Below are 16,820 nucleotides of genomic sequence, written 5' to 3'. Positions count from 1 at the left end.
TCTCTTATTCTCCACAGCATTCAGGCTGGAAAATATTGTTCAAAGTTAATTATGAAATGCAGAGGATTCTTAGAGGTAAATAGCAAAGTCTCACTTTAACCGAAGAAACAGGTGAGCTACATGACCTTCTTTTTACTTTTCCTCTAAGCTTCTCTTTTTCACAAATGTTGCAAAATAATTACACCTTCTCTTGCAAAGCCACCCAGCACAATAGTTACCACCACACGTGTCTTAGAAAATAAAGACAACACCTAGAGATACAACATGGTTTACCTTCTCAGGTCGTTCAAAGAGAAGATCTTCTACTTAGATCCATCTTAAACATCCTTTGCTTTCTACTGTAGCCCAGGCTGCTCTCTCAAAGAGAAATTAAGACACAGGAACTTGTATAATTAGTTGAACAAGTTATTGCTGCCCAGAAAAGAACTTGTCTCTAGAGCCTGCACTCAAATTTCAAGTGTGTGTCTGAGCAGATATGCCACTGCAGAAAACCCACAAGGCATTTTAAGAGGAAATATTTCCTGATACCATTCATCAGGTAGTACTCATTATTTCCCCCTGCACTCATCTGAGTCCTCCAGTGTCTTATCTGCAGATTAGTGGACTAACTTGTTCCGCTGCTGTTACTCACCTGCTTTGTTCTAACAAAAGAGGGTGTTGAGGACTGAAAGCAGCAAAATCATGTTTTGTAGCTATGGAAAAATGTTTGTGGGCTTTGACTTAAATTATAGAGGAGGAAAACCCTGAAGATTTCCCTGCCTGAGCTGGCAGCATGCTTGCTGTGGGCTGTGCCTGGAAAGCTCTGGGGACACACGTTTATTCCCTTGGAGAAGCTCTGCAGAGATGCAGACCTATGGCTCTGATGGCTACTGTGAAAGGTGGGGAAGAGCAGGAAATTCCAAGAAACCAAGAGAAACTCTGATGTGTTATGTATGTTTCTACCTGGAACAAAATCTGGAGCCAGGAACCCACTGCACAAACAGGGACCATCTGTCCAAGTAACAATGGGGCCCTTCTCCATACAGTGTTTGATCACAGCCAGTTCATCATTAGAATTTGTTTCCACAGCAGTCTGCGAGGCAGTGACACATTGAGCTCGTGTAATGTCTGTGGAAAAGCCTGGGATTAAGTTCATGTTGTGGGGGATTATTTTTTAAGCAGCGATTAACTCATGAGATAGGTCTGTTCCATTGTCTGCAAACCTGGTCACTGGCTGCTGCCTGCAATGTGGTGAGTCAGACCTCAGCCTCTTCCAGCAGTTTTAAGGTGATTAAATTGACATGACTGATGCTCCCTATGGGAAACTAAAGCAGCAATAAGGTGTCAAGCTTGCTTTCATCCGAGCAAGTCTAAACAGCTTAGAGAAGGAAGGGCCCAGTGAGTGCCAAGGCCAAAGCGAGGAGAGGAGCAGATAAGTGGCCCCAAGCAGGGAAGGGGGAAGGAACAGGGGTTGGCAGATGGGGCAGGATGATAAGGACAAAGAGGACCTCTTACTTTCTGCCCTGGTAAGCTGTTCAACACGAGTCCATAGTCTATCCCTACAGAAAAAGCTGCATTATTTTCACCCAGTGTTGCTCCCTTGGCTGACTGCTTGCAGGTTTAGATAAGCAGCAGTGCCAGTGCAGAGGCTGAGGTGAAGAGGAGGACAGGCTTGGCTTAGACTGAGTTAGCTGTGGTGGATCCACACTTTCCACACTGACAGCGCTTGACTGGAAAACTGGACTGAGTTAAACTCTCCTTTTCCCTCACCCCCTCCTCCTTTTTTTTTGGTGTCTTCTTTTTTGTATTGCTGTGACTTTCAACAATTTTAACCAACAGCACCTTGGGGTGTGGGAATGGGAAAGAAGGTCAGTAAGGCTTTCTTAAAAGAGGATTTCTGCTCAAGACATTGTACCATTAAACTGCAGCCTAAAGGTATGAGAAATCTTGGTTTACGTTGCAGAAGAATGTGAAAATTACACAATGCCAGAGCTTTAGGTATGTAATCAACTTGGTATGCGAGCAAAGGGGATGTCCTGATCATCCTGATGTTTTTTCCTGTACTCATTAATCCCGTACTGTCATGTCACCAAAAACTGTGAACTTCCTGGATTTTAAAGTTCTAAAGTTTCAACTCCAGAACACTTTTTTGTTTAAACATCTGAGACTGCACTTAACCTTCACAGGCTCAGGAAAGCAAGCAAAAGGTGTGTTAGAGGACAACTGCTCTGAATGAGGAGCACTCATTCGAAACAAGGCAGAGCTACGTGGATCCTGTAATTCAATGGAAACGTGCACTTACAAAAGCATGCGAACACATTTCATCTGGCATGAACAAAATAGACCAGTGTAACATTCCCACATAGGTGCAACATTAGAGATACTGTTCAAAGCGAAAGCTAACGAGGAAACAACTTGGAAATTAGGTTAACATACAGCCCTCTTGACTCACCTACCTTCATTCCAGTCCTAGCTGTTGACACTTCAGTTTCATCTCTACAATCCAACCTCAGCAATTTGTGTAACCAAATCCAGTTGTGTATCTAAACGCATAAAAAGATGCCAGAAGCTCTCAGAAGCCGGATGCAACACTGCAGGTTCTTACGCCATTTGCAATTCTTATTAGTTTTGAGTCTGAATTTTGCATGTTCAGCCACTCAAAGATTTTTACCTAAACTCATGGTGACGATGTTCAAAATAAGGCAAATCTCATTCTTTTTTTTTTTAACAAATATTTTTCATTTAAGACCTGGGAGATAACAGAAGTGCTCTACGTGATGCTGTTGATGTTTTGGCTGGAGCGCTGTGTCCGGATGTTGCTGCATTGGAGAGCATCCAAAGGAGAGCCTTATGAATGCTAAGACATGATCAGAGTATAATCTTGTGAACAGGTTGTTCGGTTTAGATGGGATAAAACTCAAATATGGACACAATTACAGCCTGTCAGTTGGTAGAGGACTGACATGTGTGTTCACAGTGACAGCTGGGTGAAGGATGAAGTGAAGTCACACAATCTGAAGCAAAGCTAAATACGCTGGTGATTATGGAAAATGTGTAATTGTAACATTTAAAAGCATTAAATTAGGCCACCCAGGGCATCTGCAAAGTTTCCTTCAGTGGGGGTTTTTAAGAACAGGCAATAAAACTGCTGACATGGAAGAGAGTCTTTGATTCTACCTCCATGCGAGTTTGTGGCAATGGGGTGCAAGGTAGATTGTTGATATCTTCCAATTACCTCTGGTGGAGGTGGAGGTCAGTCTCTTCTCCCAGGTAACAAGCAACAGAACAAGAGGAAATGATTTCAAGTTGTTTCAGAGGAAGTTTAGATTGAATATTGGGAAAAAATTCTTCACTAAGAGGGTGGTAAAGCATTGGAACAGGCTGCCCAGGGAAGTGGTAGAATCACTGTGCCTGGAAGTACTTAAAAATACATGTAAATGTGGCACTTAAGGACATGTTTTAGTGGTGAACTTGGCTGTGTCGGGTTAATGGTTGGAATTGATGATCTCAGAGGTCTTTTCCAAAGTAATGTTTCTATGATTCTATCTTAGACAAGTTAAGGAATTCCATTCTGGACCTCTGCAGTACAATATTCCCACTAGTTTAAGCACAGAGGAGGTAAACTGTACCTGTAGCCTTATCTAGGGTTTCCCCAAAACAATATTTCCAGAGGAGGCTCTGATTCCCATCCTTTTCTACATCAACTCACATATTCCATCCTTGTTCATGAAATATATAATTTTTCTTCTTGACCTATGACTTTTCTATTTCTCTGTAAGCTTTCCTGTGAATTGGTGATGACCTTTTTACATACCCAAATAGCCTACATGGAAAATGAAAATAATTCAGCCCCAGCTATCTGCAGATCAAGCTCAAATCATACCATGACCAAGCAGGACTTCCTGCAAGGAGAAAACAGCTCTGCAGGACTCATGTTTGCAGGGAACAGTAGCTAGAATAGGAACCACTCAGCCAGATGATTGAGAGCACAGAAAATACTGCCTGGCTGAATGGCCAAATTATCACATCCTTCAGGCATTCCTAATGCTCTGAGAGCAGCCGACAGAACTTTCCGTGAGCATTTTAACACATTCTGGAAAGTGCCAGCCAGCCCTGGAACCTTGTCCTAGCCCTCCCAGAACAGTTCACAGTTGGACTTATTCCTTGTCACTGGAGAACAGCGATCTGCCAAATCAGTGAGGGTATTCTTGCATGAATAAGCATCAACTGCCACAGTTATTGGCTAAGCATTAACTCAGGGAAGGAGGAAGATAAGAAACAGTCTGACACATCTGGCACAAAATTAACACTGTCTCAATTTCTGGTCAGCTGTACAGTTGACCTGTCTGGGAAGGTACGACACCAACACTAGACCTCTGTCTGGCCTCTCCCCTGGGGCTAGGTAACAATTCACCTGCACTTACAGCCGTGTCACTGTGTTTAGATAAGTAGGGCTGCTGAGAACTGACTTTTCTTCAGAGTAAGTATCTCTGTCTTTGGCAGGGAGGTGATGGCCACATAGTGCATGGGTTTTATGGCCTCACCAGTGTAGCATGATCAAGAGACATCAGAGACAGAAATAACATGTTGTTGACATGCTGTATAATCTCTCACAGCAGGGTTTGGTAGTCCACGTCTGGTGGCCAGGTTGCTTCTACAGACATTCTCACAGACCTGTGGCTCCTTACATGGGTTCCCTAGCTCAGAAAAACTCTCTTCACCCAGCAGAACCTGGCCTATTCCACCTCATCCTTCTGTCTGACTTATCCACTCTCTGTCTCTTACAGCCAGACACATTTGGAAGCCTCTCTTATCCTGTCGATGTCTTCTTTCTAGAGTCTTTGGGACAACATTTCTCATTTGATATCAGACTCAAAGATGAGATTTTCTGGTTCTGGATGCATCTTAAGCACAGTGCTCAGCTCCCAGGTTCCCCAGTACAAGAGAGACAGACACACTGGAGTGAGTCCAGTAAAGGGCTACGAAAATAATTAAGGACCTGGAGCTTCTGTCACACCAAGAGAGGCTGAGAGAGCTGGGACTGGTTAGCCTGGAAAAGGAAAGGCAGAGGGGAATCTTGTCAATGTCTATAACTAACTGATTAGGGGACCTAAAGAAACACTCATCCTGGAGTGACTTCTTTGGTAAGGGGTTATAAATGCAGAAGTTGGAATAAGCACTTCTGTTTTAGAATACACAGTTATCCATCTCCATGCAGCCATCTCAGATAAAGGTATATTATTGCTGTTGGCTGAAACTTTTCTACATTCTGTGTCTGGGAATGTGGCTCCTTTTGTGCAGAAGCGGAGATGAACACACCTTTGGCATCAGCAGGAAGAGGACAACAAACAACTCTGAGGGAAAACGTCCTCAACCAGCAGAGCTCTTTGTGAGGTGAATATCAGGCCACAGCCTCAGCTTTTGGCCCTCTCCTCAGGCTGTAAGACACATCCTGAGTCACTGAGGCCACCAGCCCCTTATGTGGTCAGCCTGCCATATTCTGCCTTAAAGGTTTGTGTCAAGTCTCATTGTAAAAGCCTTTAATTCTGTGCTTTTACTTCTTTTTTCACACTTGGAGACCATTCCCCATCCTTTCTAATGGGTACTAGTCACTTAATGCCATAAGCAGATTTGCCCTTGGTTGGATCCAAGGATTCTCTAGCCCAGTTGCTTAATATCCAACATAGGCTAAAGCAGAGGTCCTTGGGAAGAATTTCACAAAAGTGAAGTAAGCTTGGAGCAGCACATCTTCAGAATGTTCTTTCCACTTCTGGCTACCAGAAGTACGGGGACTTCTGGAGGCAAAAGCAAGTCCTTAGTGTTTAACAACCCTAATGCCCTCTCAAGCTGTGCAAAGGAGAGTGTCCCATATCCATAACTCCCGAGAGCAAGGAGGTCTGAATTCCTTTGCTTGCTTTGAATCTGCAACTCTTAGGGTCAGGTTTGGTCCTTAATTGTCAAACTGGATGGTGCATATTTTCTCTGTGGCCTCATAGCAGCATACATCATGTTTATATTCCCCATCAGTTGTCTAGGCTGAAGAGTCCTATGCCATTCTAGCACAGCAGTCCTCCCACCTCTTTGGTACTTGTTTTGCGTCTTTCTAATTGGGCTTTATATTTTTTGAACTTAATTAATCTCTGCTGTCCTGTGGCATTTTCCTGTGGCTTAAACAGCTCTGCCTCCCTTTAGCTATTTTGAATGAAAGGCTTATGGTGCTGTGAGATCTGTGGTGGTGAAGGATGCATGGAGAGAGGAACCAGGAGCTGCCAAAGGTTGGAAGGTATGAAGGGAGAGACGTGTGACTGGCACAGGACAGTCCAGCTCCATGGCTGCCCAGAGCCTATAGCAACAGAGCCTTAGTTTACCCTTTTCAAACAGCTATAGAACATATTTTCAGAGGCTCGATCTGTTGGACTAAAGCCTTGTTTTCAGTGCCTGTCCTCAGTGCCTGTCTAGTTTGTTATTCCTCAGCCAAAACAGAAGAGCTTTCCTTTCTCTGCATAAAGCATGACCTTTGGGTAGTGCGTAATAAGCTGGATGATCAGACAATGTTTGTTTCAGACAGAAAACATACAATGACTTTAAGAAATACACACCCAGGCACAACAATATTTCATGGGAGAATTGGCTAAAAGGGAAAGGGGGGACAAGGGAAGTTGCACTGACCTTAGATAACACATCTGAATGAGAACAAAAATAAAATAAACACTAATTAATCAAGGACTCCAAACTGAACTGCTTAGTGATAAGGATTCCAACAGGCAATAAACAGGCTGTGGCATGCTTTCTCTGTGATGTTTGAGCAACTGTGCTATTCCAGCTTTATGCCTAGCATGGTGCGGGGGGCTGAGCTTGATGGGATGTTCAGGGATCTCTAGGACAGGAGCAGAGGTATTGTTTCTGAAGGGAGTAGGGGGGCAGTTTTTGTTTATGTTAGTTGTGTGCAAACAGATGTCCTGGCACACCATAAGTGAAGGGATGAATGCTGCCCATGACACGTGGTACGTTAATATGCCAGGCTGAAAACGGTGATAGCTGAAATGAGAGTGAAATGGCCTTTAAATCGGTACTTTACTGGAAAAAGAAGGACCTGCCCATCTCTTGTCATCTTCCTGGCATTTCTTCCTCACCTCCACTCAGGAGGTTTTTTCTCAACTCCAGCTAAGGGCTCCTGCTTGACTTCCATGCTGGAGTTTGTAGAAGGAATGATGAAAAAAGAAAAAAAATGGAAGAAAAAAAAGAAAGCTAAACAATGAGTTCCACCCTGCTATTCCAGCTCTTTGCACGCAACTGAAAGGCTGTGGAAAAGCACCCACCAGGGTACATTTGCTCACCTCTGATGATTGGGTTGAAAGAAGGGATGTAACCATGAACTTTCCCTTCTTCTCCTCATGCTCTTTGGAGCATCTGCAGCTGGATGTAGGCCTATCTCACAGCTAGAAGTAACAAAACAAGATATTTGAAGCTCAGCACTGTCTGAGCACAGGGAAGGTGGAACTCTCCACGTACTCCCATATCAATACAGTGAAAAGTGAGGCCCAACAACATCTGCTGCAGTGGAATTTCCATGGGCTTCAATGAGTTTTGGATTGGGTCCCTAAGTCAGGCCAGACATGGGTTACTTCTATAGACTGGAGTACTAGAAAGTCTGATGACTGCATGCTTCCTGCTCATTTCATTTTATTAACCTCTTGATTTTTTTCCGGTTATTGCTGCAAACACAGCTGGCTGTATAGGAAACTCCTGTAAGTTGTGTAGGTGTCAGCCATTTGGAGTTTGTATAATCCTGCTCTGGACAGCGGGAGTTTCCTGCCTGAGGGCCTGCCCTGTCACACCTAGCAATAAAAATGTAGAAGTACAAAATAGCATCCACCTTTCGCACACAGAACCATATAAATGGAAGGAAATCCCCTAGAATGGTGAAGGCAGGTCTCTGCTGTCCATATCTCTTAATTCCCTTCTGTAATGATCAAGCCTGAGAGAAAAAAACCCAATTGTTTACATTTTTTTCCACTGATTGCACTTCCATCCTTACTATTTTTGTACTGGTCTGTCTTCCAGAGCACAGGATAACTTAGAAAGAGTAAATAGTGCTAGTATTTAACTTCTTTGAAGCTAAATTTTGTTAAACATGAAGTTAAACATTGTCTATAATGTTTTCAAAATCATCAGAACTCTTATATCTTCCTCATTGGCACTATGTGTCAGATTGAGACAGACTATCATCAACCCAGATGGGACTATTTTGTTTTACTAATGTTCAGAAGACTTTAAGGAATAATAAACTTCAGTCATCCTGGTTCAAACAGCTTATCCTGGTTCAAAATTACATCACATTTCGGGCTGAGACCAGGGATGATCCTGATTTGTGAATCCCTAAGGTGCTTGTTGGGCTCACACAGCATAAAAAACCAGCAATGCAAAGACAACTTGCACCTGATGGCAGGTTTGCTTATGAGATTCAACGCTGAGCTGGGCAGTGCTCAGCTCCTGGTGCCTTCAGAGAGCTTAAACAAACACGAGATGCAGAGCTGGGGTAGATGACCTGCTGGGGTCTCTATCTGCCCTGTTTTTCTAGGAGATCTAGTCCATAGTCAGCATGTTCCCTGTCTCAGCCAAGGCCAATGCCAAGACTCACAGAAATGATTTAAAGAACGTTGTGGGCCAGGGGCCGTTCCCAGTCAATGGTACAGCCTGGGCTGCCTTGTTGAGAGATAAAAGGAGACTTCAGGCACGTGGAGGTGAGCTGTGCCCTGACAGATGGCCTCAGGGTTAACTCATGCTGTGACAGATGTTTCTCCTATTCCTAGCATGGCCTAAGGTAAATCCTGCATTTCAAGAACAGGAATATTCTTCAGCTCTTCTGCCCTAAATGAGACAAGGCTGGTGCCACTTTGGTGGCATGTAGAGACAAGCCTTCAGAGGCCCTTGTGTTTCTCTCTGCTGACTCTACAGGCAATCTAGGTCTTACTTCAGTAGGAATCTTCTCTGCTTCAGCACCCTCAAAAGCATCTGTACTTACATTAGGGACAAAGGAAGCTTCCATTAACTACAGTTGGGTGGATTAAGTCTTTGCTAGGTTTGGTACTATGATGCTGGAACATTGCTGGGGCAGCCACCGCAAGTCTGCCCATAAATAAGGCATTTAGGAAAAGAGAAGGTAGCTTTTAAGGCAGATTTTCAGTAAGAACACAGAGCACCTCCCTTATAAAGACAGGCTGGGAGAGCTGGTCTTTTCAGCCATGGGGAAGAGAAAGGTTTGGAGAGATCTTAGAGCCCCTTCCAGTACCCAAAGGGGCTCCAAGAGAGCTGGAGAGGGATTTTTGACAAGGTCATGGAGTGACAGGACAAGAGGGAATGGCTTTAAATTAACAGAGGGTAGGTTTAGATTAGATATTAGGAAAAAACTATTTACTGTGAAGGTGGTGAGGCACTGGCACAGGTTGCCCAGAGAAGCTGTGGCTGCCCCATCCCTGGAAGTGTTCAAGGCCAGGTTGGACAGGGCTTGGAGCGTTCTGGTCTAGTGGAAGGTGTCCTTGCCATGGCAGCAGAGTTGGAACAAGACAATCTTTTCAGTCCCTTCCAACCCAAACCCTTCTGTGATTCCATGATTTTAACATTTTGTGTGTCCCTACTGCAATAAGGGACAGTGGTTACGAGCAGCAACTGGACTTTTTAAGCCATAGACTTAAAACAGGATGGATAACAAGAGGAAGGAAGGAAGGAAGTACCATCAGTCCTGCTTTACAGTCAGAGACACTTAAGGCATGCACAGCCTCATCCGGGATCTCAGACACAGGATCAGTCAACCCAAATTTTAGCGACTCCATGAAGGAATTTAAAGAATTTCTCTCTCAAGAAGGAACAGTAAAACAGTTTCAGGAGCAAGGGACATGTGAATAGCCTGTCATAAGGCACGTAGGGACATCTTTGGAATGAAGATGGTTTTCACACATCCACCCTGATGGTCATGGAGGGCCAAGCCTCTGGTCACAGGATTGAGCCGAAGCAGGAACTCTAGTAGAGCTTTTCCTCTGTGCATGAACAATTGGGGGAAGCTCTGCCGTTTTGAGGAATTTCCGAGGACAGTAAATTACATACTAGATCACAGCTCTATTATGTTTTGAGGGAAGGCATTTGGAAATTAATATTTCGTATTAAGATTTAAATGGGGGATACATACAGCTCTGCTACTCACAGGCATCCTCAAACCTGGCCTGCCACAGCATTTTCTTTCCTTTTGAGGTGGGTTCAAGCACAGCCTGGGTTGGCAGCAGCCAGCCTTGTAAGCAGACCCTGACTATGTCTGTGCTTCAGTGCTCTGCTGCCAAACAAGGGTGGCATTTGCTGTCTCTGCTTCACAGGGTGTTTAGAGAGACCCTCTGCAGGAAAAACCCATCAGTGCTTGCAGCAATGGCCTCATAAAGCAAGACCTGTAGAAATACCTAAAAGGCAAATGAGACTCAGCTCCCCTTTCATCCAGAATGGAGGACTTCAATGCCAGGAGTGGTCAATATTAGGTGACTGACCTTTGACTTCTTCCTGAAACAAGTATTACCTTGTGCAACTCAGATGATTGAGAAGGCACAAGGGAGTTAAAGGGGCTTTTTTCTGGGCTGGGAAAAACCTTCTGTTTGTTCAAAAGTGGTCCACTGGAAGGCATCTAAAGGGTGGGCTAGATATTCTGTTGTGGTGGCTTGACTGTGGCCTGAAGCGAAGCACCCACATGGCCACTCACTCCTCACCTGCCAGCAGGATGGAGAACAGAATAGGAAGAGAAAAACTGAGAAAACTATTGGGGTGAGATAAATAAATGTTAATAAGGGAAAGAAAGATGAAAGCGAAAAAAAAAAAAGGTGATATGAAGGTAATGTCTCACCACCTCCCACAAGCACAGGTATACCCAGAAAGTCTCCAAGCAGTGGCCACCTTGAAAGACCACCCTGACCCCCATCACTCTTTTTTATTGCTGAACATGACGTTATATTGCTTGAAACATCCTTTCTGTGAATTTGAGTCAGCTTTCCCAGCTGTAGCCCCTCCCAACCCCCATCCCACTCACTACAGTGCCAGTGGAAGAAACAGAAATCCCTGATGCTCTGCAAGCACTGCTCAGCAATAGCCAAAACACTGGTATGCTATCAACACTGTTTCAGCCACAAATCCACACAGCACCTTATGAAGAACATCAGCTCCATCCCAGCCAGACCCAGCACACTCATCTTGTTTGTCTCACTCAGGTGGGAATTATGATGGAGAGGGAGGGCTTTGGGGCAGAATGCATTGCAGGCTTCCACAGGAATAAACTGAATTTTGGAGAAAAGGTATGGACTACGTGCAGAGACGGTGGATTAAGGTTACAACATCCATGTCATGTCATAGGATGGTTGCTGGAACGAAACATCTCCCACCATTGCAAGCAGACAAGCCTCCAGAATAGCCTGTAAATGTAGTCAAAAATTCCTTAACAAAGCCCACTGAGGCAGCATTATAACATGCAAATATAGCATTGTAATTACTATACAACCTGCTACACTGAGTTAACTGCTCTGCAGGAGCTGCTCTTTTCTGAAAAAAAACCAAAAAACACCATGAAACCAAACATGGACTGGACCATACCTCCATCAGAGAGAAAACAAAGCCACTGTAAATCTTTCTTTTGAAATCTCTGTTTTCCCTGTTCCTGCACACCCACCTTGTGCCTTCACTCTCATTCACATTCCTAACACAGCCCCTCCAGGGCCACTCTCACAACCTCCACAACTCCTGCCCTCACCTAGTGCTGGCTCAGTCCTCGTTCAGGATGTTGCTGAGCACAGATAAGGGGGACAAGCTGCTGCTCCATTACCAGCACAGCAGGTGCTGGATCAGATTAGCTGAATGGTGGTAACTGCCCATAGGCAGGATGAGCCACATGCAAGATCATTTAAGAAATAAACTCTGCATAATCATGCAGTTATGTCGGATCAGCTCATGAATGGCAATTGAACCTCTCCTGGTGATCACAGTCCTAAGAAACTGTTTCATGGAAAACTGGAAATGGTTTTCTGCAAGGAGTTTGGTTTTATTGTAGGTTCTTCCCACTTGCTTTAAAAAGCCATGATTCTTACACGAGGCTGAGATTAATTCCAGCAACAAATAATTTCAGCTTCAAATGCAAGGGCATTTCATTTATGATGTGCAAAGAGAGCCCCAAAACTAATTATGTCCTCATGGATGATGCAATTCACATCCATGCTTGTCTGCTGTCTTCTGGCAAACTTGGAATCACAGCCCTGAGCAGTGGCAGCAGCAGGGAAGTTTTCTTGGTCAAGATGAATGGGTTAAAAAAGGAACTCTAGTAAAGGCTGCACTGGTCCTTTGTGTTACAACAATGAGAGGAAGCTCTGCCTAGTTTGAGGAATTTCCCACGTCTCCAATTCAGATGTCGGAAAACGCTTTATTAAGCCCGTCTGAAAGGTGTTAAAAAAATAAAAATAACCGAGAAGATCAGGACAAAGATATCTTCCAGAGCCTACGCATGTTCTGTTTGTTTTTTAAACCTGGATCACTGGAGGCAAACTCAGATGAATCTAGGGAAGCTAAATAATGACAGATGCCAGATACTCTCACCAGGTTCCTTCTGAGCTGGCTGAGCCATCGCTGAGTTCAGTCAAGTGTCACTGCTGTGCAGATGCTAAAGATTTGCCCCTAAATTTCCTTAAATATCACTTTGTTCTGCAATGTTGCCAGACATCTCAGGACAGGTTAAGCGATGATGAGGAATTTTCTGGATGAGAGGAAAATCTATGGGTTGAGAAATACCATTTTCATTGTGCAACAGCAAGTGATGGAGGAAGGAAAAATGGAACCTCGGGCTTTCAAATTCTCAACATCCTTTCCCTTGCTATTCCCTTGCCTGTTGCAAGCTCATTGCCTCCCATAAAACTGTCACTGGAAGTGAGAGTTACAGCATTCAAACATTAACACCTTTCTTCCCCAAACCCAAAAGCTCCTTGTGCACGTAGGTGGGCATCATCTTCCCACTGATGGGAAGAGAGAAACAAGGTTGTACAAGGTGACACCAAAGCCGTGTTTCTTTCTGAATCATGGCCATTTAAGCAAACAGTAGGTACTGCTCGGAAATGTAGATGTTTGGAAAGGGAGCAGAACTTTTGGGGATAAAGGAATCAACAGAGGTGAAAGCATCAGAAAGCATCCCTGTATCCCCCCTGACACAAAGCACTGGCAGCAGCACATCAGCACTCCAACAGAACACTATAAAACTGGCTTTCATTTAAGCAGCTCAAAACACAGATAGAAAAGAATGGAAACAAGATAAATGTGATGATTGAAGACTTGTGGCCACAAGTGCCCCAAGTCCCTCTTCCCTGTCAGCGAATGTCACCTAATATGAAACTGAAGGCAGATGCAAGAGATTGCTCTTAAAAGAAACAAACCCACAGCTCTACACAGCTGACAAAATTACAGTGCCTGCATTTGCATTGCAAATCCCAGCCACTGTAAGCATAAAACGAAGTGGAAAAAAAGAAATCTGCATGCTATTGCAGTTGATTTTTTTTTTCTGAAACTCTGTAGCACGATTTAGGAGGTAATAAATGCAGTCTGGATCAGCACGGCATTTCCGTGCACGTCCCTCTTCACCTCTGCAGCCCCGAGCTTAAACTAATCACAGCCTCTATTAACATTCATAGGCAGTAGCACTTTGTCAGAGGCTTGAATGGCTTAATTCACATCTTGAAAAGCCAAAAGTTTCCTACAGAAAATTGCCAGCTAATCACCACAGAACGACACACGTGCCGATCACAGTCCTCCTGCAGCAGGTTTACTGCTGATGCAAAGCTCACACCACATTGCCAGAATCTGGCCCTGAACATTCCTTCAAGCCGCCTTCACCTGCCCCAAATGGTTAAAAGAATGCCGCATTTCACACAAATCATCCATACCTGTAGGATAAGTGCTGATCCTGTCCGAGCCTTTTCCAAACTTGTCCTCTTGTGCTGGGATGGGAACTTCCCATCCAAGTGTCACTTTCTGCCTCAGTCTCTGCCCTTTGTTTTCCCAGGATCTTGAGACACACCTGCTTTTCCGTGTGTGCTGTTGTGGTTGGGCTTGGGGTTTGGTTTTTTTGTTTTGTTTTTCTTTTTGGAACAAATTAAACAGCCTCTGAGCAATTCTCAGTGAGAAGAGAGAAAGAACCTTTTGGCTTGTGGTGATTTAATCAAGCAAACCCCGTGACCTCCCTTTCCTGCGATCAGTAGGAACTGATCCCTTTTCCACCAGCACGGGGTGGAGTTGCAGCTAAAAAACGCGAGCTTGAAAGCACTGTGCTGGATGGGCAGGACAGACCTTCCTTCTCCGGTGTTGTGTCAGAGAACACGGTGATTCCTGCTGGTCCGAAACACGGAGATGACCTCTGGCCAGGAAGGAACCTGGGAAATGTTTTCTAAGTGATTTCCTGCCTTTAGGGGGAAGGTGGATGTAAGGGACACTTGGGCGGGGGTGCTAACAGAGCTGCTGGGGAGTGTGATTTCGAGATGAGCAAAACACTTTTGTGGTCATCAGGGGTGTGGAACTAAAAGAAACTACTTTTTTTTCTTTTTCCCTAGGGTAAACTGTTCTGAGAGCCTTAGTTGTCACTATACTTAATGATCTGGAGCCCAGGTTGTGCAGATGCTCCTCAAACTTTCAGCTACAGTGCATTTCATGCTAAGAGGTGCTGAGATACTCTGCAAATTAATATAGGAGAGCCATTTCACAAGGAGCTTGTCTTCATCAACATCCCAGCAGTCCATCTGTGGCACAAGGGCTCCTTGTCAAGGTGCAGAAGAAATCTGGGCAGGCTCAAGCATCCACAAAGATAACTACCCCTGGAATAACCCATAAACTCTGCTGCACAGGTCCTTGTGCCTCACATTGGAGCTCCCAGAGTGGGTTTTTCAAGCACCAGCCAAATGACTGCACCTCAGGAAGGTGGGGGTGGTGCCCCGAGGCTCAGTCCTGCTTATGTTGATAAAATGAAGGACAGTGTAATGGCTTCCTTAGAATCACAAAATCATAGAATTGTTTTAGTTGGAAAATGCCTCAAAGACTGAGGAGCCCAACCATTAACCCAGGACTGCCAAGTCCACCAGTAAACTGTGTCCCCAAGTGCCACATCCACACATCTTTTAAATCCCTCCAGGGAGGGTGACTCAACCACTTTCCCGGACAGCCTGTTCCTTGCTGTTGTCTTTTCTGGCTTTGCACCATCTCTGATGTTCTTGCAGGGTAACTAGAGCACCTTGGCCCAACATCAACCCATCAGATGGCCCAGGGCATGTGCTGTCTGTGATGAGTATTGCTTTCTGGAGGTATGGGCTTCTCCCTCTTGACTGTACAAGTAGCTGAAAACAGCTTGCCTCTCTCTGTTTCAGGGAGACATGAGTGGAGTGTATCTGGAACATCTTTCTGAGGATGTCTTTGGATGGAAAATTGTATCCAGGATTCCAGACTCTACAGCTAATAGCATTCTTCTTTCTGCACACAGCAAGAATTAATTTTAACAACTTGATATCTTCACTCAGGATCACTTTTTTGCTCTACATGATCCAGTTCATGCTGCAAAAGCAAGAAGGGACATTCGGACATTTCACTACCGAATACACCTCACCAACATGGTCATTGACATGTACTTTTTCTAGCAACAGAGAGGGAGAGAAAGAGACAGAAAGGGAGCCTGGACCATGTACCCCTTTTTTACATGCTGTTGATTAATGAGTATATTTACCTGCAGCCTCTACATCTAACAGCAGTCACTTCATTTCAGTGGGTTTTCAGTTTCATTTCCTTCTGTCTGCCTAGTGCTGGAAGTTTTATTCCTATTTATCTCCTTTTGCTGGCTGGTATAAGTAAAATATGATGTTTGGGATATCTAGAAAAGCAAATCTTGTTGTGATACTTTGTTAAAAGTGACAGAATGATTACTCCTTTAAAGTAGAGAACCTGAGTGATTAATTTTCAAAGAATATAGAAAGTGCTAATAGTATGTCTATTGGTCAGTCTCGTTCTCCCAGCTTCTATTCACATCTGAATTTTTCAGTTGGATTGCTTTCCATGTCCATGGTATTTTCCAAGGTTTCAGAACTGTTCCTGTTCAACACAGAGATAAGTTTAAAATCTTCAAGAAAGCCTGGGGCAGATTTTGCTGTCACATCTGGGAAGTGGAGAGAAATGAGTGCTCTAGAGAACAGTTAGATAAATACCTAAAACAGTTCAGAAGGAAGTATATAAATCAGGTCAGACTAGAGATGCTCATTCTCTCTGTTGACTAATAGGAGCCTTGAAGACCAAGTCAAGAGCAGCTATTTACCTTGCTGGCCTTTCCAGTGAAGGGAAATGAATGCTGCTCTTTTGAAAAGACCTTGCTGCAATCAAAGTGTTGTTATATTGTGCAAAATGGAATGGCTCTTGGGACTTCAAGGTAAGAGCTGACAGGTACAGTTCAGAAACTGCATCATCCAGCAACAATTCGATTTACCAGAGTCCTGAATGCTGCTTAGGCTCGACATACAAATTTTGAAAGGAATAAGGAAAGCTTGAACTCTGGATATTTGACAAAGCATGAGTAAATGCGAGTCATGCCTCGGTTTGGATTAATCTGTTTTAGAGATTGGGAAAGTCTTGCAGGACCTCAGAATAATCCAGTCACCTTCTTTTATATATCCTGTGCTCTATCTTTGCATGGCAAACCTTAATCAGTTTGTACAGCACTGAACACTCTGGGACTCTGCAGCTGGCTGGGCCATCTCAGTACCTATATCCAATACAAATCATTAATGCCATGGGTCACTAGAGGG

At 44.2% G+C, this 16,820-nt stretch overlaps 1 protein-coding gene across 1 annotated transcript in view; it reads right to left on the bottom strand.

The window, feature by feature from the left end:
* ADGRF5 (adhesion G protein-coupled receptor F5) overlaps window positions 1–14,125 on the bottom strand; it is a 42,495-nt gene extending 28,370 nt beyond the window's left edge. Inside the window, exon 1 of the mRNA XM_027718158.2 lies at window positions 13,929–14,125. The gene's annotated coding sequence lies outside the window, so the exon portion shown is untranslated. The remainder of the gene's footprint in view (window positions 1–13,928) is intronic.
* Window positions 14,126–16,820: the final 2,695 nt, after the last annotated feature.

This window comes from Pipra filicauda, unplaced genomic scaffold (genome assembly GCF_003945595.2).
Source record: "Pipra filicauda isolate LSUMZ 115617 unplaced genomic scaffold, ASM394559v2 scaffold209_size2725305_pilon, whole genome shotgun sequence".
NCBI classification, from domain to species: domain Eukaryota; kingdom Metazoa; phylum Chordata; class Aves; order Passeriformes; family Pipridae; genus Pipra; species Pipra filicauda.
Note: the sequence above shows the minus strand (reverse complement) of the source record. Positions and strands in the feature narration are given on the sequence as shown.